Genomic DNA, 23,763 nt, shown 5'->3' on the forward strand with positions numbered 1-23,763 from the left:
TCAAATAGCTTCCAATCAGATTTTTTTCATCCACCTCCTCTTCCTCCTCCTCCTCTTCCTCATTCATCTTTTCCTCCTCTTCTTCCACCTCTTACTCTTCCTCCTCCTCCACCTTCACCTCCTCCCCTCTTCCTCCTCCTCCTCCTCCTCCTCCTCCTCCTCTCCATTATGACCTCTGATCACCATCGCAGCAGCCGCAGAGCCTCATGCAGTATTTGTGTCTTGTACCTGCGGTGCATCACGCAGACAACTGCATATTGTATGGCGACTCGTCCCCACCGTCAACCCAGCGCGGTTGGAGAGGGCACCTCGCTCTAATTCTTTGATTAATAATGAATGAAGAGCAACGGTTATCTCCCCGACTGTCTGTCTGTCTGTCTGGAGACGGCCGTGCTGATGAAGGTCTCTCACCATCGGCTTGGCAGCGGCTCCACCTCGCAGTCACGTAGCTGCGGCGGCGGCGGTGACGCATGCACGAAAGTGGATAAGCAGGCGTCGCTGCTGTGCATGAATATTTAAAGGCGTCCTCGGCGTGTGCAGGCTGCCGGCAAACGCGAAACCTCAGAAACGCTTTGTGGCCGACTAAACACAAGTTCTGGGATGACGGATGCAAATGGGGAGAATGTCCTCGTGCTACAATGGGAGCAAAATGAAAGAAGAATAAAAAAGGTGTTGAACTGATGTCAAACGGCACTGATACCCCTTCCAGGTTATCGGCCACACCTCCGGCCAGGTGTTGGCTCCGCCCTCTTGAGACCGCCTTGTTTTTCCTCCCTTCCTGTCACGTAGAAGGTCCAACAGAGGGTCAGTTTTGGCAGGAGGCTGCAAACAGAGGGCTAAGCGTGCAACTTTCTGGTGGTCTGTAAGGGTTTTGTTGAATTATTAAATTGTATCAAAGCGGCTTCGCTGGAGTCGGGCATAAGAAAAACTATATCTATGATTATCAAATCAAATATAAATGTAGAGCTCAGGATCTCGTAAAAGATTAAACGTCCCAAGCTAGCCTGTAGCTAACACTAACGACAGACCCTTGAAACCTCCACAATATATCATTGGGTTGAGCGCCGGATCCCTCATTCACCGCGCCGACGACACTGTGCTTTAAATTCCGGCTGCGCCTGAGCCGACTAATGATCGTTCCGAGAGGAAAGAAGAGATGAAAGTAATAAATCCCGCCGCATCGCCCAGACTTTTCCCTCCTCCTGCCTCTCATCTCAGCAGGTGCTGCTGCCGGGCCTGAGCGGGAGTGACGGCTCGCCGCTCCATGTCCGAACACAAAGTTGCTCCCAATGTCAGGAGAGCCAACCTGAGAATTCCTCATTCGGCCGTCCATCCCCGCACACTCTGACCAACGCTCGCCCACCGAATCTGGAAGTGGATTTCGCAGGATTGCGCTTAAAATCAGAGGAATGAGTGGAGAAAAAGATGAGCGTCTTTCTGTTTGTTTGCTCTTTGTTGTTTTTAATTTTCTTTTTTCTTCTTTTTAAAGCCGTCGCTTTGAATAAAAGATTCCCGCTGTGCAGATTCACACAAAAAAATAAAAAAAAATAAAAAAAAAACAAAGTCAGCTGAAAATGAGAACGAAAAATAAAAAAAACACACCCGCCTCTCATCGCTATCTGCACAGTCAGCACAAGACTTTATCTGGGGTATCAGATAATTAGAATGGAGAGGGAGGGACAGCAGAGAAGGGGAAGCAGGTGTGTGTGTGTGTGTGTGTGTGTGTGTGTCTCTGATACGGCTGTTTAAGCCGTGAAGAGATCAGACTTTGTTTTGAGACGCTATCGACTACAGCAGTCGTGAGGAAAAGCAATTTGCACCTAAAATGGGGGGGGAAAGAGACAACAAAAAAAAAAAAATCACACGACAATCTAAAGGCTAAACTGCGAAACTCAAGTCGTCGTCAAGCAAACAACGAGGCGTCCAACGGAGACGTATTCGAGCCAACAAGATTCTTTTTAAAAAAAAAAGTCAGTCTTCCATTAACCGATTCTTAACTGGGCAGTCGGATCGGTGAGATTTCACTGACACCAAGATCGTGCACATCCATCTTGTCAAGCTGGTCGGAGACTTTTGGAACCAACCGTCCAACCAATCAGCATCCTTTCACAAAAGCAGGAAGCCACCGCTACAAACTTGCAGTTTTAAAACTTTTTAAAACACAGAGGAGGGCGAAGAAATATGACAGGAAGCGACTGCAAGTGTTGCTGCTGCTGCTGCTGCTGCTGCTGAGACCAGCAGGATTTTCTGCATTTTTTCTGCAGAAAAAGAGGCCTTTCCTCAGCAGGATCTTTCTTCCGTGTTTTTTCACCTGCTAAATTTGCAAGATAAAGTGATTCCGATGATTTCAGGAAACTTTCCAGCTGAAGCGTCGAGTTTGTTTTATACGAGACGGAAAGATGGGAGGCGGCGCAGCGGCAGCGAATGGAAGGTGACCGACATGTCGCTCGGCGCCGCCTTTTCCTCCGCTCGCGCCCGCACACTGTGTCTCGCCGCGAAAATAAACACTTTGTTTGCGCCGATTAAGGCGTAATTAAGAAGGACACAGTGTTCGGAGCAGCGAGCGGCCGACAACTCCGGGGGAGAACGGCTGATTAGCTGCTGACAATCCAAAGACTAATTGCAGTTAACTGGTGGAAAAAACACAGAGAAACACACACAAACACACACACACACACACACACACACACACACACCGAGCAGCAGCATTCACGTTAAGTGAGGCTTGAAAGTGCCCCCTCGTATGTGGTTTTGTGTGCGTGTGTGTGTGTGTCTGTGTGTGTGAGAGAGAGAGAGAGAGAGAGAGAGTGTGTGTTTGTGTGTGTGTGTGTGTGTGTTAACATCAGCATGAAGGTTGAAGCTGACAATCTTCCATCCGAAAGATTTATCCTCAATGTCGTAAATTCAGTCCAGATGATTAAATGAGAAATAAGAAAGTAAAGTGGAAATTAACAAGTCGTTTTTTTATAAAAATATGACCGATTTCTCCGACAACGCTGACAGTGTGACAGTCTGGCACAACTGAACCCTCTGGCCCTGAGGAAGCAGGAAAAATAAAAATAAAATTCTGCCAACTGAAACCACTTTTCTGGTCAAATAAAGCAGCTTTTACCTTTTTTTAGAAACTTGAATACCCAGTTTCCAGTCGTCCACACCTCTCAGAAACAGACGTGAGGTGACCAGGAGAGCCGTACAGGAATTTTTTTTCCCCCAGATTTCAACCTCACAACCTCATCGACCCTGAAAGTCCTTCACGTCCTGATTGGACGCTGCGTCTCAGGCCTGTAATTTACTGCAACAGCGGAACAAAAAAAACACCCACGGAGGGAAGCGTTTAATAGGCGATTGCTGTTATTAGTGGCGTCATTCAGCTTTATTTCCATCCGCGGCTCCATTAGCTTCACGCTGTGCGGTGGCCTACATGTGAGGGGCGGCCTGCTGAGGCCCCGGCAGGAGAGATATAGACGCGTGTCGGAACCACACGGCACCACGTTCACAATCCCGACGTAAAGAAGTTGCACATTTTGACAGAATCTGTTTAAAAAAAAAAAGCATTTCCTGCAGAAATCACTAGCAGATGTGACATTAAAAAAAAAAAAACGTTCCACAGCTGAAGATGACACTTTTTTCACATCCACAGGTCACATGACCAAGCAGAGTGTCTCACAGATAAGTTCTGCATCCGCAGTCTTCCCCTAAATCGCCATCTATCACTTCCCAGAATCTTTCACACCTACACGTTAGCAGCAGCTGCAGCTCCTGAACTCCAAGGAAAAAAAAAAAAAAAAACTTTTTTTTGCTGCATAAAACCACTCAAAATGCAAATGCATTAATTTCCCAAATTGCCTTTGATCAACACTTGGGAGGGTGAGGGGGTGAGGGCGTGGGGGGGCATAGCTGAGCTTTTTCCACAATCTGCAAAAAAGAAACTTTGGATGCAGAGTCAAAGACATTAGAAGGAGGAGAGGGAGAGAGAGAGGGAGAGAGAGGGAGAGAGAGAGAGAGGAAAAGAGGGAGAGAGAGAGAGAGGCTGCCGACCCTCATTGTCATCAACAGGAACGACCTGAAGTAACCCCACTACCAGGGAAGGGTGGTGATGGCGGTGGTCTGTGTCAGTGCACGGCATTTTACAGCTGTCAAGTCGACAGTGTTAAACACACACACACACACACACACACACACACACACACACACACACACACACGTTTTTGAGGCAAGTCGTCAGTGCGGAAGATCAAAAAGACGTCAATGCTGCACTGCGACTTTAAGAACGAAGCCCCACGTCTGACACAGAGCCAGACAGCAGCAGAAACTCTCTCAGAGACAGACATCAAAAAGGGCAGGTGTCAGTGTGTGTGTGTGTGTGTGTGTGTGTGTGTGTGTGTGTGTGTGTGTGTGTGTGTGTGTGTGTGAAGAGAAAGTGTAAATACGAAGTCGGGAGGTTCCATGTCTGTCTGTGGACAGAAGCCCGGAGAGAAGGGGGGGGGGGGGGGGGGGGGCGGAGGGGCGAGAACGAGAGAGAGAGAGAGAGAGAGAGTGTGAGGTGGTGAAAAACTTCCAAACTTTACTTCTTCACTTTGCGCCACCCTCATAAAGTGGGTACTGAAGCACGCCATTTGGGAAATTAGCCCTGGTTGTGGCTCCGCCCTCTGAGAGCACTTTGACAAAGCACCAAACTAAAAGTGAATGGTGTTTTAAAAGTTAAGTTAAAATCCCAGTGATAGTCACTTCCCGAAGGATGCAAAATATGTCCTCCGCATTCGACCCATCATCCCCCGAGGGAGTGGTGGGCAGCAGCGGTAGTGCGCCCGGGAATCATTGGGCGAAATCACATGAAACTCACTGCTCCATGGAGATTCAAACATTTTTTTTTTTTTACTGGAGGCTGTAAACAGAGGGCTAATTAAATTGTACCGTATAAATAAAGATCTCAGAATTGGCTTTTAACGGGACCTCGACTGAGACAAACGCCGAAAGAAATGCCTTATCACCTCCAAAAGCTGCAGCGATAAGGCGCTAGCGTCGCGGTTTCCGGCTGTTTGTTCCACATTTGGACGCGTCTATCTGCACCCGATAACAGGCGCCTTTATGCAAAACATCCACAAGGAGCAACAGCAGGTGCAGCAGCAGCAGCAGCAGCAGCAGCAGCAGTAGCCGTGGCCTTTATTCTGAAAAATAATTAATTCACCATCGCGGCCAAGAGTGTAAATGTCAGCGGCAGCCAGAAGACGCTCACGCCGCCGCAGCCCCTCATTAAAGACAGGTCTGTCAGAGAGTGAGAGCAGGAGTGAGAGCAGGAGTGAGAGCAGGAGTGAGAGCAGGAGTGAGAGAAGCCGTGCTGCAATTGGATGTCATGCAGAAGACATTCACGCGGAACGCAACAGAAGCGAGAGGAGCTGCAGAAGTCGCAGAAACCGGGACGTTTTCCAACCGTGCCGGCTTACGAATCCCTCAAAACCAGCCTTAATCCGGCCGCACGCACGCTCACATTTACCACCATTAAAGGAGAGCTGCACACGCTTCACACGGCAACATCGCCTCCTTTGGTCACACTTGAGCGACTGCGATAAATAAATGCAGTTTGAGTCCAAAGTGGAGGGATTGCGAAGAGAGGCTTGAACGGGGGAAGTGACTTTGAGGAAACTTGAATGTTGAGTTTCATGTCGACTTATTATTTGGGGGTTTATTGGGAGCCAACCAGAGGATGGTGAGGACCCAGAACTCCAACCATTGGCTCGTTCAGAGACTCAGTCGCACGGTGTTATCAGCCGTTTGGATGAGCAGCTTCATTCCAGCGAAACGTCGGCGTCACGAGGAGTGAAAGGAGAAGGAGGAGGAAATGAGTCGAGTGGCTCCGACTGAACCAGTGCATGTACAGTGTACACACAGTGCACGTCTAGCGCACGTCTAGCGCACGTCTAGCGCACGTCTAGCGCACGTCTAGCGCACGTCTAGCGCAGGTCTAGCACACGTCTAGCGCACGTCTAGCGCCGGCACGAGAAACAACAATCGGAAGCAAAGAAAACAAAACGTGTTTATCTTTAAAAGAAAAAAAACATGCTTAGAATTGGCATATTTACTGTATTTACACACACACACACACACACACACACACACACACACACACACACACACACACACACACACACACGCAAGCAGGTGAAATCTACCTATAAACATTCACGGCACCGATCAGCATAAAGGGGCTGCGGAGACGTGTAGCGGAGCGGAGATAACACGCCATTCAAGAGTTTTGCGAGCAAGACAAATCCCATCAGGGCCGCAGATCCCATCAGGCTCGGCTGACGGAGAGATAACGTTCAAACGAGATCTTTTAAAAAGAAAGAAAGAAAAAGGCTTATCGGCTCACATCGCCGTATCGCGTTTCCACAATGGAGCCGGCAACAAAGACGGATAGATGGATGGATGGATGGATGGATGGAAGGAAGGGTGGATACGCCTCCTCCTCCCTCTCCTCCAACGCGAGCTGAGCTGAGCTGAGCGGCTCCTGACGGCTCTGCAGCCGCCCGAGTCCTCGGCCAACGTCTGGAGGAGTGGAAACAAAGAGAGCGAGAGCAGCCTGGGGGCCCGGCTCCACTGCTTCAGGTTTTGACGGTAAACATGACACAGAATCAGGCATGAAGCAGGTTTCGCCTCCGTCCTTCCAAACCGACTCGAATCAAAGCACCGACGGTTCAACCTCGAGACGCAAACAAAGGAAGTCTTGGATTTGCCTCAGCATCCCACACTGGACGGGAGGAGGGAGGAACGGAGGTGGAAGCACACAAACAGCCAGTCGGTCGGGGTTGATTCTGCTGGGCTCGGTAGCAAACACCGATCTGAAATCCACTGGTGAACCTTGAACGGCGCCACCTAGAGTGCAAAACTCCAAACAGCCGGTGTGCAGTCACGTGGACGAGGCTGTCGGAGGAGCTCACGCTGCCTGATGGTTTGAGGTTGCAAGCAGCAAATTTCACCCAAAAGAAAATTGTGTTTTTGGAGACAAACTTGCTTGTTTACAATAGTTTTTTTTCTGTTTTTTTTTTATGTCCTAAATATTTCAGATCACGTTTTGATACAATCTTAAAAGTTGTTCAACTACCGACTCCCCAGAACTCTCAGAACTTAACTGCCTCATAAAGTGGGTACTTCTCAGGAAATTAGCCCTGTGTGATGTCACACATTGCTCTCTTTCTCTCGTTCTCTCTCTCGCTGTCTTCTCTATGTTTAAGTGAGTGAAGAGTGGCCGTGGCTCAATCTGCATCCGACTGCCTCCTTCCAAGCTTGTTCGCTCGGTTGCCGCGGCAACACGGATCGATTGACAGCAGGCAGTCGGGTGGACAAGCCCAGCCCAGCCCAGCCCAGCTAATCGCTGGAAATAACACTGCCTTGCATTTATTACGACTGTTAGAGGTTGTTTTTTTTTTATGCGGCTTCATTAAAAATCCTTTCATCAGATGCGTCGCTGTTGACAGGTCGACTCTGAAGACGTCGATACGCTCAAATGATTCAGCAATTACAGAAACCAAAAACAGGAAGTTGCGCCGTTGCTCTCAAGCCACTCGCCCCAGTGAGAAAGTGAAGCTAATGGCCCGAGCGTGGAAGATGTGCCCTGCAAAACGGGAGCGGAAAAAAACGATATGAAAAAGTGGAGTGAAAGTGAGATTGAACCGGTGTGCAAAATGCAAATTTATTCAAATGAGCCATCGGAATAATTCTGCATTTCACTGTGGATTCAAAGAGGGTGGGGAAGTCGTTAGTATTCAGCGAAAAAAACAAAACCCTTTCAAAACTTTGTCTTAGAATTATGAGTTCAATCAAAGAAGGCTGGATATAATGTGGATTAAATAACCTACTACCTAAGTTTTTGGCTGTTTTTCTATCTGCTCCTGTTAGGCCTCATAATGGAATCGACACTTCCGCTGAATGGACCCTGAGCCTGTCCAAGCCGTCCTCCACTTCTTTCAACTGCCTGTTAAAAACTTCTCAAGTCTCTTCTGCAACTGTTTTTTTCCCCCCTTTTCTTTTTTTCTTGGAACTTGGTGCCCCACTTTGTCCCGTATCTTTATTCCTGCTGTTTATCTGACTCGGGTTTTATTTCATCACTCATGCCCCTTCATGTCTTATGTAAAACACTTGGAACAGGCCTTTCTGAGCGAGAAGCTCCACATTAATAAATCCGCCGTGGCCTGACAGGGAGAGAATATGTTTGTGAACTTCCAAAGAACACTGGGCGCCAGGGGTTTTGCCTTCTGCCCTCCGATCCCCAATTTGCTCGATGAAACGATAGCGAAGGCACAGAGAAGTTTGACTCCGCAGCCGGAGGTCAAAGATAATCCTGGCAGCCCAAACCACCGCGTCGACGTGAAAGGAGTGAGTTCTGCAAGCTTGTAAAACTAACTTCTGACACGCAAGAGTTGGCTTGAGTCATCCGCCACTGGCTAGCAGACTGCAGTGGACCTTTCAAACTGCAGATGGTCGAGTCTTGATATCATCATAACATCGGCCACAGGGTGAAATTCCCTCCGTCCATGAAACTCCAGAACAGTTCAATCAAACAATGAGCTTTTATTTGTAAAGTGCTAAATCCCATGTGAAGGCTTTGCACAATCAGCGAGAAAAACGACTGACCCCCTACCAGAGCAGCGCGAAGAGTCAGTGGTCAGGAAAAACTCCCCAGTAGGAAGAAATAGACTCTGGAGGGCGGAGTCCTCTGCTTTGAACAGTTGAGGTGAAAAGGAAATCCAAGAAATGAAGAGCGAAGGTCAGAATGAGAGCTGGAGTGCTCGACGACACAACGGTTGTAGCTTCAGCTCAGCTGTTGTTTCCAAAATTCTTCTCAAATCGTCGCTTTTCTTAAAGTGCTTTTCATTAAATTGCTCCTGATTATCGAAGTGCTCTTTCCATGATTGGCTCTTGACCAGGTTCATATCTCCATTCCGCTGTGCGAACCAATGCAAACTCGACATGGCGACCGCAACCCACATCAAAGCAAAACGTATTTCCTGGACAACCGGGGAAATTTTGAGTCCAGAGTGGAGTTATATATAGTTTTATAAAACATATATAAATATATATAAATATATATAAATATTTTGATATCTGCCTTTGTTTGTGCGGCAGGCTTTGAAAGGCTTGATGGAACAATTGTTTGCTGATGAAGTGGCCCCGTCCCGCCCCTTCTGTCTGGGGCCATCTGGATCCGGGCGAGACGCCATGGCAGCCGTCCCGCCTTCACCCAACACCAACACCGTCCCACCTCCACCCCCGGGGCGGCCAAACGCTGATGAATTTTGGATGCAACCACTAATCCATCAGCGCAAAAACCAGCCACTTGGCGGGTCACCAGTGTCGCTCGGAAATCTTGTGAGTTTTGGATTTCGGGGTTTTGAAGGGCCGACGGGGGAGAATGGGTGAGTCAGTGGGTGAGTCAGTAGGGTGAGTCAGTAGGGTGAGTCAGTAGGGTGAGTCAGTAGGGTGCAGCGTCCTGTTTGGCTCCCCTCCTTTTGTTAGTCCGAGGTGGAGGGTTTTGTTCAAAGTGGCGTAACTCTCTGTATCCTCACGCAATTGTATAAGCATCAATAATGAATTCTGCCCTAATCATCTGCTCAATTTCAGCCTTGACTGGCTGTGATAATCACCTGCTCCCTGGAATCCAATCTCATCCTGGAGGATTTGAACTTGAATTGTTTCACTGGTCGTCGTTACAGCCACATTTGGCTTTATTATTTTTTTTTTTAATCACAATGAGATTCCAAGTCTTTAGGACACCTGGAGGAGCGAAATGGAACCTGGCCCAGTCGAACTGGTCGCCTGGCATCGCCTCCAATATTCCTGCAGGGCAGGTGGGGGCAGCAGTGAAGCCATTGGGACAAAAGCAGCGTCTGCTCAGGTGCAATGGATGAATGGAAGGATGGACAGATGGATGGATGAATGGATAGATGGAGGAAAGGAAGGATACATGAATGGATGGATGGATGAATGGAAGAATGGATGGACGGATGGATGGACAGATGAATGAATGGAAGAATGGATGGACGGATGGATGGAAGGAGGGATGGATGGATGGATGGAAGGAGGGATGGATGGATGGATGGATGGATGGATGGATGGACAAATGAATGAATGGAAGAATGGATGGACGGATGGATGGATGAAAGGTTGGAGCTAAGTTCCAAGCCAGACAGAACGCCGACTAATGAGTCAAAGAGTTCAACCTACATCGCAACAACAATAACAATAAACTGAGGTGAAGCAGAAATTCACATTACAGCAGAAACAACCAAAAGCACCGGCATCTGCCTGATTATCTCCTTCATGGGCCTTGTCTCATTTTTCTTCACTTGCACTCAGTTCACACCTGGCTAACATTTCCTAACTCGCTCTATTATGTGAGAGCCTCTTGAAACGTTAGGTGTAACAATGCCGCTCCAAACCTTCGCTAAGCATGAGTCACTCCAGCATCATCCATGCATCACATTCAACACCATCCAACCCGTCGGCGGTGCTGCAAGGCCGCAAACCTGCCTGTCGTCTCACTGCGCTGTCTAGCATGCACTCATTTAACACCTCTGGAAGGCCTTGATGGGAACTTGTTTGTGTTGTTCGTTTTTATTTAAGAGGATGAAAAGTTCTGCACACTCATCAGTGACCTCTGCCTGCGGCTCTGCAAGAAGCGGCGGCGTTGCCAACATTCACCCGTTCACATCGGTCAAGGCTTCGCTTTGAACACAAAGGCTGTGTTGTTAGAACTCAACCCGTCCACCTTGCGAAAAAAGGTTGTACTATACTTGATTAAAAGAGAAGAAATGAAAAGAAAAGGGCTGCGAGCCAATCTGAATCATCAAGGCATCGTAGGACTGTAGATTCCCACCACATCTGCCAGCAAAAGAGTTGCAGCAATGGTATCACACCCGACGGTTCATCCAGATTATTTCAGAACCTTTTGGTTTGTCCTTGGTCGGGAGAGCTCCGCCTCCGCCGGCTGCCGACCGACGTTTCTCACAATCAAAGCCACAGGACCAACAAGCGGATTTTGATTTCACACCTGCGCTCTTTCCATCCTCCACTTTTCCCGGGAAGGTGTGTGTGTGTGTGTGTGTGTGTGTGTGTGTGTGTGTGTGGATGTTCACTGCCGGTGCACAGGTGTAGTAGCGTGGTGGGTCTAATCTGACTTGAGCCGGCGACGGCGGAGATCAATGACTGTGACACTGTGACAGACATCCTCCTCCTCTTCCTCCGCCTCCTCCTCGGTGGTCTCCACAAAAATAAAAAAATAAAAGCTACACAGCCGTCCACCACACGGAGGAAATCTGGAGGCCGCAGCGGTGGGCGAGGCGATAAACTTCTCACAGCATCCGGTGACTAAACATCTTTAACCAAAAACGCTGAGAGGAGGGAGCTCCCCCTGGTGGAGGCCCCCGTAAAACCCGATCCTGATTCACAAGCGCAGGAACGAGAACTACAGGAGAGGTACACAAAACTACACACCTGAAACTGATGAAGCAGCTCATCATTCATCACAAGAGGGGCGAAAAAAGATAATTCAGTCGATTTACAGTGGTGGCGCTTGAGGAGAATAATAATAAAACAGCAGGCAGCTAAGCTGTGAGAATAAGCCACGTCCCCAGTTCAATCAATCAATCTAAACTTTATTTATATAGCGCTTTTCATGCATTATCAATGCATCTCAAAGTGCTTCACAGAAAAGCAACACGTAATAAAAACACACACACACACACACACACACACACACACACACACACACACACACACACACACACACACACACACACACACACACACACACACACACACAGAAAGGAGAACACCTAGGAGTTGCAAACTGCTGCTAACTTCTGTTGTATCTGTTGTATCGTTCCATTACAATACACATTATATTTTCACACTGAGCATGCAAGATGCACTACAACAGCGCCGGAGGCTTTTTCTCTGGTTTCCAGCTTGGTTCAGACTGGACAGGAGTTCTGTTAAACAGCCGCAGTAGCGCCTTAACGGACTGTTCAGCTGTAATGTGGCAGACCAACCCCAACTCGACCAATCACCTGTGGAGTTTGTCCCCTCTCTCTCCAAACACTCTCTGCAGGCTCTTTCCTAGATGGATGCAGACATAACGATTCAATCATCCTGGAGGCGTCGCCAGCATTTATTTATTGAACTATTAGATTATCATCGTCATCATCATCATCATCATTAACGCTTTTTGTTGCCACTGTTTTTCCAAATTTTATAGCAATAAAAAAAAAAAATCGTAATCCGGATCAGGATGCGTGTGGGAGGAGAGACTGGTGGTGTGTGCTTGAGTTCCCTGCAGCTGCTGCCAACCCATTAGCACCACACGCACGTGCTCTACACCGGCGCCGCGTCCTTGAAGTCGTAAGACGCGCAGAATGGATAATAGGGGGGGATGTATTTAAAAAAACAACAACAACAACAAAAAAAAACAAGTAGTCAAACAGGTAGGAGGCTGAAAGAACGGCGTCACGCTCCTCCTGTCAGTGTGCTTTAGAAGGAGGGAATCTTTCAAGAAAACATCTCAACAGCAGAGCATCTGGAAGAAATACTACATGTCCCAAGATGCACTAGGATCATTGACCAGTGTACACTGGTTTACACTGGTGGACTGAGTCCGTGCATGAATTTGTGACGGTAATTGGGATGAGTTGCTTTTCTCTTTGATTGTGCAAAGTGTTGCCAGACGACGTTGGCTGTGATTTGACGTTTTAATAACAAAGTTGATTGATTGATTGATTGATTGATTGATTGATTGAATTATTGATTGACACACAAGAGTGTGTGCTGCACCTCAAGTGCACAGACACAGAGACACACACAACCTGTCTTCACTGTCTTCCCTCAGCAGGATCTCAGCTTTAACAGAGGTGGCGGTGTGTGTGTGTGTGTGTGTGTGTGTGTGTGTGTGTGTGTGTGTGTGTGTGAGAACCACTTGTACCAATTAATGTTCTGGGATCACAACACTTGCTTCCTCTTTCTCTCTCTCTTTATCTCCCACATCAAAACACACACACACACACACACACACACACACACACACACACACACACACACACACACACACACACACACACACACACAGTGTGAAGAATCCTTCAGAACTCCAGACACACGTGAAGGACTCCCTGGAAACTCAGGAAGTCACACAGTCAGACAGGCTAACAACAAGCTAACAGCCCAGCAAGAAAACACACACACACAAACAAAACAAAAACATCTGAGTAATCCAGCTCGACAGCTCAGTATTCAGACGGTATAAAAAATAAAAATAAATCGATTCAGATAGTAAAAAAAGTTTTGAGGCGACGTCCATCTGATCAGACAGAACGATCCCGGCGCGGCGCTGAGGCCCAGATTGCAGCGGCAAATCATTTTGCAGCGACAGACATTTTTCTCTGCTTGACATCTTCAGCGTCGGCGCCCCCCGTCTGCCAAGTGAAACAGTTGACTGACTGCAGCGCTAACAGGCTTTGGCAGCGGCACGACGGCAAACGTTTCTTTTCTTTTCACACACGTTTCACCAGCGGCGGGACGAGGACCGCTTCAGTCGATTTGACGCGTCTTTTATTTGCCTTTTGCCGCCAAATTAGTGGGGATTTTGAAGGCGAACACCCTGACGTGCAGCAAAGGCTCATGGGCCATCCATCAAGATGCGTTTTTCTCAAACGAGCCGTCAGTTCTCCTCTCCTAGAAGCCTGGTGCCACAAAGCAATCAAGCAGGTAATTAATTTACTGGCAAATGAAATTTTCCCCCTCATGTGAAAATGATCGCAGATGCAAAAAGAGAAAAATGCCTTGAAAAATGCCTTGTTTTTTCTGTCGGGCAGCATTTTCTCTATCACATTTGATTAAAGAGAAACACAAAGCTAAACTAAGCTGAAGATTGATTTCACTTGAACTCGTTGCTTTTTAAAGACGACGCCAAGGAAACAAAGACGGGCGGCTGCAAAGTGATTCTTACACCACCGCCGCACCTCCAGGCGAAAACCTTCTCATCGCTGGTGTGCACTGCAACCAGTGGGTGGTCCCCCTCCATGACACCCCCGCCCCCGCCCCATCAGGGGTGGAGTCAGGGGGCGTGAAGGACAGTCGTCCGCAGGAGATCCCCGGATTAGACACGCTGGTCTGTTCCGTCTCACTGCCGCCCTCCACTGCCTCACTGGCAATTCACACTCACACTCTCACACACACACACACACACACACACTCACACTCACACTCACACTGGAAATGAACACCGAGCTCACCCCCAGCGCACGGCGGATGCTGCAAATAAGACGGAGAAGCAGGTGTGAGGAACTCTGCACGCTGTGAAAACACCCAGTGGGCTGACTGCAAATGTTCTATTTACTGCAAAGTCTTTTATTCGCCATAAGAATTCCTAAAGAGTTTCTAGCTGTTCTGCAGCAGCACAGCATCATTGGTCTAATTTATTGCATTTATGATTGACTAGTTGAGTGGCGACAGATCCAATAAGAGGATAAAGATACCAGAACACCCCCACCAACACACACACACACACACACACACACACACACACACACACACACACACACACACACACACACACACACACACACACACACACACACACACACACACACACACACGTCATTAAATCAAGTCTCATCACTTTCATATTCAATGAGAAACTTCAGCCTGACGACAATCATGACTGGACAAGGAAGTCTGACTCTTTTTTTTCCTCATGTTTGGGCTCCACTGTGAAAGACGGGGTTCAAAATAAATCCAATCTTTTTTTTCCCGACCACACCGACAGCAGTTTCCCATTTCTATGGCGACTAAAACCTGGCTGTAGCGCCTCCTGTTGCTCCATGGACTCCTCCGACTGATGTCATCGTATTCCGACTGGCTGGAAACGACTGAGACCGAAGATTCTCAAAGTGGATCTGCGAGAATTTCTACTGAAGTCTCTGCAGTTCCTGATATCTGATGGGCCGTCAAGTCTGAGCTCACAGGGACATAATTAGGTAATGCAAATTATTTGGATGCTCACACATTCTCTCATTTATTTCTGCAGGAGAGATAATCTCTTTTTACAAATATATATATAAATATTTATTCTGGCCCAGCGAATCGTCAGACACACACCGAGCTTCACTAGACGCGTAGAGTGGATCTTTAATAAAAAATCTCGGGTAATTATTTGGAAAAACAGGCCACAGCGAGTTCACCGGGCTCTCAGCCGGATGTCCCCGTTCTACTCCAGATGAAAACAAGCCTGCGGTGAGGAGGCAGAGACGGAGATAAAAGGGAGATGTGTCGCTCTGGTGTCGAAAGAAAATGATGATAAAGAAAGAGGAAAAGAAGCCTCAACGAGAGGCGGTGCTGGTGGAGCGGGCGACCAGCCGGCCCCTCGGAGACGGCGAGTGTGACTGCCGGCCTCAGCCGCCTCATTAGAAGTCCTCCTCTGCACATCCGAGCGGCTAGTTTGGGGGGAAAAGTAACTCTGAAACTTTTCCACAAGAATCATTTCCATTCCCACTTCACGGCAGAAGCGCAGAGCGGAGCGGAGAGAGCGGTCGGACAATTTACTGTGGATGTGATTTGGCAGCGCCTTGCTAGCGGTAGGTGCGGGGAAGGTTGGGGGGGAGCGGGGGAGCGGGTGTGGGGGGTGTTAGAGGGCAGCGCTTGGTGAGCATCTGTCAACGTGTCAGACGAGGCTGACAGCCGCCATCCAGCCCCGGCCTGGCCAGGCGCTGCTTTGAAGGAATCGGATTCTTTTTCTTTGCCGGGAAGTCATCGAGTTCCGCCGCCAAAAAAAAAGCAATCCGAGCGATTCAGGCTTCGTGTTTTTGTCTTTATGTTTCAAGCTGGCAATTTAAATGTAAAGATGTTTCAAATGATGCCACTTTATCCGCTTGGGTTTGTTTCTATTTCCCTGTCCAAACACAGTGTTTGAACAACACCCATATATTTAATATTCTTTAATATTAGTTCAGTTTGTGGAACAGATTGGTCCAGTTTATCCAAATTGGAAAAAGGCCTTTCCGGAAGGTACTACAAATCACTCCAGGCCCATAATTCCAGATTCCACATTTCACAGTCTAAATTCTCAACATGCAAGTTACGACTCATTAGCAAAGTGCTCCCGATTCATTTGGAGTTTAACTACCTGAGAAATGTGACTCTTTTAATGGGCCGGTTTCAGGTTTTTTGGAGAGGTCCTGTTGGTGCAGACGAAGCGAGGTGACAGTCAGCCGTAATTGGTCCCTGGCCATTAGATTAATATGCAACCCCACTCCATTAAAGGGCCTTTCTCTCCGAGAGGCTCAGGAGAGTTAATTAAACCAATGGCATTTTGGAGAGCGGCGGATTCGAGGATGAAGCTGAGTTGATTTGAGAGGTGGGGCTCACGCACAGATAACTGCACTCCGGCACACTTAACCTCCTCCGACCTGCGTTTTATTTCGGAGAGCGCCGCGAGCCCGAGGCGCTAGCAGCCCTGAAACCTTCTGTTGGCCTGCAGCGGCGAAGGCCAACGGTGTGTCAGAGACCATAATGTGGACAGAGCCAAATGTCACGGAGGGACGACGACTCCATTCAGGAGGAGCCAACAGTCAAAAGTGCAACCAGAAAACAAGAAATCACTTTTGTGCACGGTGCAGCGCAGCGCCCCCCGCTGGCTGAGCCTGCAGCATGGCCATCGCTTTTAGATTGTGTCAGAGGCCACGCAAACAGACTCCAAGAGGAAGTGCACCACCTAGAGGTTACTTCAGAAGTGCTGTTTAAGTCATTCATCTGGAAAAAAGGGTGTATAACGTAAAAAAAAAAAAAACACAAAAAGAAAGGAAAAACTTGCTATATAACTATGCAAAGAGGAACAGCAACAATCAATTTTGCACCCTGCCCCATTACCGCTATCATAGGATTGAAATTGGATGGAAGGACGAACAGACGGATGGATGAAACTTTGAATGCATAGTTTGATGCAACACATGGAACTATGTTGTTGCCAAAGGATTAGGGAATTATATGAGTGGGATATTGCTGCATCCCATTGTTTAATAAAATAAAATTTTATTTTGCAGAGACATATTCCACGCAGAGAGGTCACCACCTCTCAAACTCACAACATCTCGCTTTGACTAAACTCAAGGCAGACACACCAACATCACTCACAGAAAAAAATATATAAAATGTGATGTGCGTTCCAAGCCTTTATTGTGTTTAGTAGGTAATTCCCAGTAATACCTTTAGTAATACCTTGTGCTGACTTTAATCTGAAAAGTCCTGGCTCCTGGTTGAACGGCACAGTGAGTTGAGCCAGCAACCACCATGTGACTCATGGTGGTCACATGAGTCACAGTTCACTTGGTTTCGAAGCCCTCAAAAATAGCAGAAAGTAAAAGTTTGAATCATGGGAACAAGGTGACAACATTCAGGGGAGGGGCTTCAGCAGAGAGAGGCTGAACTGAGAGAACTGGGGGCCAGAGCAGTGCCACCGTCCCGTCCCATCAACACGTGATGGAGAGCCTTGAACCGAGTTCCCTCAGCCAACATCTCAATCTGCCAGAAACAAGATGAACTGCAGCAGGGCAAACAAGAAGGGTAGAAAACAACTGAAAAAACACACTCTGCATTCTCCTGATTCTCCAGCAGGCTGCAGAGACGCCAAGAAGGATGACCTGCTTTTTTAACCCCGCCACAAATAGTTCTCGGCCGCAGTTAAAAGCTCCCAGGCAACCGACTTCGAGCTCTGTATTGTTCGTCAAAGCTTGACTGAGTTAGCCGAGGTCAGGATTGAGAGTGGGGCTCTTTAGGAGGCCAGTGAGTGAAATAAAAACCAACCAGTCGATGAAAAAAATCTGGTTTGAGTTTTATCACTGCTTTCAAACAGGTGCAAGACAAGGAGAGAGAGAGAGAGAGAGAGAGACACGGAGAGAAAGAGAGAGAGAGAAACAGTCTGGCTCTCATCCTCTTGTTGGAACCACAAGAGTGGCAAGAAAGTGAGACAATAAAGTTTGCCTGTTGCATCTTTAAAAAAAAAGATAAAAAAAAGAGGATAAACTCACCTCTGGTTGGGAGGAAAGACCCATACAAGGATCGTTGAACGCAAGCCGGGATGCTACAACTGGAAGAGAGAGAGAGAGACAGACAGACAGACAGACAGACAGACAGACAGACAGACAGAGAGAGAGAGAGACGGTCAACAGACATCAGTGGAATTTTTTATATTGATTTTGACAAAAAATCAAACAAGCATACACATCAAGGGGAAAGTGATTGTGTTTCAAAGCAGCTGTTTGTCTGGACAGTTGTCGGCTGTTTTCCCCCCTGCAGTCGGATCTGATCCGACCAGGATCTCCCAGAATCGTGTGGTGGACTGTTGATGTGTTGGAGGGATATTTCATTTAATTCTCAAGACATGTTTCATTTCAGTCTTGGCCACACCACCGCCGTTCCATCGACCGGAAAAACAAACAGACAAAAGGAAAAAACACGCTTTCCAGAGATTCCAGAGATTCTCTCGCTCTCCCGGAGCTCCAGCATTCAGCGGAGAGCCGTGACGACGCGCCAGATTCCTGGAAAAAACTGCGATGGAAAACTGAGTCCTTCCTCCTACTTTACTTCTTCTTCTTTCATTCTTTCTTTCTGTTGCTTTGTTTTGGCCAAGCAGGAAATTCAACACATTACAGGGGGGAGAAGAAAAGTTCTTTGGAGGAAGCCGACTTCCCTCGTGAGGCAGATCAGTCGGCGATAACAGCAAACACGGGAGATGTGCCCGGCGTAATTAGCGGGCTAAGTCGCAATTTGTGCAATCTGTTCCTCCATCAATCACACCGCAATACTGTCGCAGAAGAAAGTGGGTGTTAAAAAAAAAAGCTGCTCGAAGAAAGAAAAAAAAAAAGACAAGTGAAAAAAACAGTGTTTAGCTTAAAAACTGTTACTGCCTAAAACATATTGACACACGTGACCTCTTAGTTAAAAACCAACAGCGCTAACACTAAACCTTCCCGTGCTATCGCTCGCATTCGACTCCAGACGCAAAAAATTAGTAATACTGAGACCAGCCAGTAGGAGGACAAGCAAAATCAAACGGTTTTTGGCCAGTAGCTGAAGTTTTCCAGCCAGCAGGTGTGTGACGGAACCAAACTGTGGTTCCACCATTCCAACATGGTAACCAGTACATCGCGCTGACCTCACAGGAAAGAAAAATAATGTGGCAAATCACAGCTCTCGCCTGGTCTCGCCCCCCGACTGCGCAGCACGTTACATCATCGTGCAACGTCATTCATGCGCTACCGTTTTCCCCCTGCACTAAACACCTCGTGCGTACGCTCCCTTCGGGAAGAGGCGCGAGTGCGACGCCGCCAGGCCTCAGATGGCCATCCAGTGCTCGGCTGCTGCAGTTCATCTCACAGCACCGAGCGACGGCTCATCTACACGATATTACAGCGGTGAGGAAGAGAGAAGGAGGAGGAGGAGGAGGAGGAGGAGAAGAAGAAGAGGGGAAAGATGATCCTGTTACGCCTGAATGGTTCACACACACACACACACACACACACACACACACAATAGTCAGAGAGCTTCCATAAATAGAAGAGGGGGGAGGGGCCTTTGCTGGGAATATGATCGATTAAAAAGCAATTTGCTCCCAGAGTCCAGATGGAGCCATGAGGGGTCAGAGAGAGCAGCCTGGGTCCCATCTGACGGCCACTGCATCTTCATCTCCACACACACACACACACACACACACACACACACACACACACACACACACACACACACACACACACACACACACACACACACACACACACACACACACACACACACACACACACAGGGGCCAGAGCCGTCACAGTCACAGTCTGGTGGCCACCTGGAAAGCGATCAGGCAGAAAGATCCCAGCAGGCCCTCGTTGGCCTGACAGGAAATATTGAGGTGGTGCAGAGACACAGTGTATCTGAAGGCCAGGAGGAGAGAAGGAGCAGTTTCAAGGAATCAGGGAGCAGACCTCTCCAGGTCTGCTCTCTCCACAATAATGCTGAAAATGCAGTTATATTACATAAATACATATATATATATATTTCTATATGTATGCAGCATCATCTCAGTGCACGGCGTTTGGCACGGCTCCAGCCCCAGGGCCCAATTAGGCTCTTATTATTATTGAGAATTACACGATGAGGCTGGAAGGAGCAGAAAACTGTGCAGCTTTCAGCTCTGATGAGGAGCCAAGGAGTCTCCTGCTGCTGCTGCTGCTGCCTTCACATTCACATCTTCTCCCCTGATGGTTAGTCAAGTTAGTCCTGAAAGCTTCCAAAGCAAAAAGATCAATTAACTAACAGATCATTTAATGATAATACAATAATATAATAATAAATCAAGTCCTTTATTCTCTTCTATTTCTGCTGGACCGAGCAGCTCTAGAAATGTTCCCCTTTGTGATGTCACAAGAAGAGGAATGATTTCTTATGGACACCGCTTCCTGGCCACTGATCACCCCCCGACCCCTCCCTCTCCCTCTCCCTCTTAAGGATTTTTAATGTGTACACACATACTTCTGCCATTAATTGAGTAACTAGCAAAAGAGAGCTGTCCTTTTTATGGACAAACAAACATTTTTGTCGCCATGATTGTTTCAGAACTATTAGATGTGTATTGATTCAGTGGTGCATTGACAGAGGGTGATTCAATGAACTGACAGAGAGGGGAAACAACAGGGAAGAAGAGCCGTATTACTGCACAGACACAGTTTAACCCCCTTGCACCTGCACATGGCGTGTGTGTGTGTGTGTGTGTGTGTGTGTGTGTGTGTGTGTGTGTGGCAGACCACCTGCCGTCAAATGGGGGGCGAGGGTGAGGAAGGGGTTGTGAGGGGGTGGGGGGCGGGGGGCGGGGGCGACCATATGGAGGCCAGATTTGGCTTGGCAGCCTGGGATCACGTTGTGGGAGATTGGCCTACCAGTGCAGCTGATGATCAGCGACCCTGGAAGGAGCCACGTCAACGTGAAGGCCACGGAGAACTTCTCCATTAAAGGGCCAATCAGGGACTCTCATCGTTATCGGAAATAAAGACATTTTAAAAATACACATTTCGACATAGGAGGAGCAATATGTGAACGTAGACCCCCTAGTCTTCCCCCCGCCCACCAGTCTTGTAGGTAAGCGAGAATCAACCGCCATCGGTGGAAAAAATAAATAAATAAATAACATGGTAAAATAAAAATCACTTTTCGTCCGGTTAGATTGCCACAATCATCATCCTAAGGGCAGGGTCTCTATTTTTTTCTTCTTCTGCAGCTGCACCTCCGACTGAGGAAAACATTTTAGTTAAAAAAACAACAACAGCGACACGGAGGCAGGCGCATCAGCGGGGCTTCCGTATCAGTAAAGCCGGGGATTGTTTCAAGCTTCAAGGCCACCGCGGGGGGGGAAACAAGGTGATGGTGAATGAAACAGGTGGTGACGAGGAAAGTCTGCACCTTTTTCCCAATCAAACACGACTCACTTCAAATGAAAAATGATTTTTAAAAAAAGGAGGGAAAAACACAGAGACTCTCACTATTTTCAGCCTTATTATCTCAGTCAACAAACACAGAGATTCTCTGTCTTCCTCTTCGGCCTTTGAAGGCAGCACTTCCTCCTGCTCATCCTCCACCGGCTGCAGCGCTTTGGCTCCAGACCTGAGCAGGCTGGAGGTTAACTGGCCCCGACGGGTGAGGTGGAGCGCGCGCACACACACACACACACACACACACACACACACACACACACACACACACACACACACACACACACACACACACACACAGTGAGCCCATCCAGTCCTGACCCTGATTGGTCGCCCGCTTTGGTCAATTTTCTCATGGTTAGTTTTCATCCAAGCTTTGATTCATTAACTGCAGTGAAAAAAAAACTCTGTAGATGTCCAGGATTTGGCACATTTAGCCTTTTGTTTACAGCCTCCCACTGACTGACTCCTAAAACTGACTTTGTGGGTGTTTTCAAGGGACAAGAACAAGGCAGTCTGTCGGAGAGTGCCCTTTGTGACATCACAGAGGGGCTCATTCTGAAACTGCGTATTTCTCCAGATTTCTCTGACATGGAGAGACATTTCCATCCAACGGGTCCTTTAAAATTCGTATTAACAAAATTTGCGCTGGTTGCAATGATAAAAAGAGAGAGGATTTGTTTTTCTGGGATACAAAGCGAGCAGAAACAAACATAAACATAGAGGCAGCAGCAGTGGAGGACCTTGGAAAGCTGGATATTATTTGGCAGAGGCGTGTTTTAGTCTGACAGACAGACAGGCTCCAGAGCCTGCAGAGGAAACTTTATCTCCGAGTCAAAGGCAGTAAATAGGGCTGCGCTAGGTTTGTATCGGCGAAAACGCAATTATCCACCTAATCACATCCTGCCTGCTTGTGTCCCACTAGAAGGGAACCTGGCAACCGGCGGGAATTGATAGACATTTACATTTAAGCTGCAGAACGATGAGAATTTTTTGGTATTTTGGTTATGTTTTGCAGAGAAAAGAGAAAATATTTGCAATGTGTTGCGATGCAATGTGCCTTTACATTGCTCCAGCAGCAGCAGCAGCACCAGCAGGAGCAGTACCACCAGCAGCAGCAGCAGCAGCAGCACCACTGATCTGAAGGAAACGGGACCCCTGCTGTCCAGGTCTTTACTCCGCTACTCGCTGACCTTGCACGGTTGATCAAGAGTCCCGGGGGGGTTCTGCTGCTAATGGGATGAAAGGACTGCGTGTTATGTGTGTATGTGTGTGTGTGTGTGTGTGTGTGTGTGCACGTTTGGGTGAGGAAGGGTCTTCCAGTGCAAACACCGGCAGACCGACAGCAGGCGGAGACCAACAGGACGTCAAAATGTTCCCTGCCGCCTGCTTTTCAGCCGCCCAGATTGGCCGACTGATCATCATCATTATTATTATAATCCTCATGAATGTTAATAAGGTCCGAACGCGGCTCCTCGGACTCACCTCTGCGGAATTGATTTTATTTTTTCATTCTGCATCACCCCACAGAAAGTTCAAGTCAAGCAGAGCGGAAACCACCGAAAGAGAAATGAACACTTGGATGTAATAGTTTTTAAAGGGGGAGGAGGTGGGGGTGCGAGTGGGGGTGGTCAAGGGTGGGGGCGGAGCTCTCAGCGGCCCATGGATCCAATTTCCCGGCACAGTCGGACACAGGTGACGGAGCAATCGTCCGCCTGGACTTCCCGACCTGCCGTCTCCAGCTCCATCTTTACAAATGAGATATTCACTCTCGCCGCGTGCAGAGATTAATAAGCAGCTTGTTACCGCAGAAAATCCACCAGACACCCTGTTGGATTTCTCGCCCTGTGGATCACGAGTCCTCCAGAAGGAGGGAAGCACAGATATCAGGCCGACACACGAGGGAATTCAGAGTCTGGCTTTTTCCCTTATTAATAGTAGCGCAGCTGATAAAGCAAATGCATTTCATGTGTGCATTAAACGTGAAGAATCTCATGCAGTATAATTCAATCGCCTCGCTGATGGTTTCAGAGGAACCATACTAATGATATTTGCTGGTTTGTAGCAGCTGCTGTTTCATTATGGATGTCGAAAAAAATGTGGATGTTCTTTCAGGATGGAAGGACTGCGGGGGGGGGGGGTGTGCAAGACAAGTAAAATCCCATAATAACTCTTGAGGATTTTTGGGTTCAAGTCCACCTGCAGCCTTCCCGTCCTCTGCCTCGGCTCTCGGCTGTGCCGAGGG

General features: G+C 48.0%; 1 protein-coding gene across 5 annotated transcripts in view; it reads right to left on the reverse strand.

Moving 5' to 3' along the window:
• The window catches only part of arvcfb (ARVCF delta catenin family member b), a 119,017-nt gene extending 100,883 nt beyond the window's left edge, over positions 1-18,134 (reverse strand). For all 5 annotated transcript variants that reach the window (XM_076048279.1, XM_076048277.1, XM_076048276.1 and 2 more), the window contains exon 1: positions 18,072-18,134. The gene's annotated coding sequence lies outside the window, so the exon portion shown is untranslated. The remainder of the gene's footprint in view (positions 1-18,071) is intronic.
• Between the last annotated feature and the right edge of the window lie 5,629 nt (positions 18,135-23,763).

Source organism: Nelusetta ayraudi, unplaced genomic scaffold (genome assembly GCF_046127955.1).
Source record: "Nelusetta ayraudi isolate G7.1 ecotype Tasmania unplaced genomic scaffold, CSIRO-AGI_Nayr_v1 ptg000098l, whole genome shotgun sequence".
Taxonomy (NCBI): domain Eukaryota; kingdom Metazoa; phylum Chordata; class Actinopteri; order Tetraodontiformes; family Monacanthidae; genus Nelusetta; species Nelusetta ayraudi.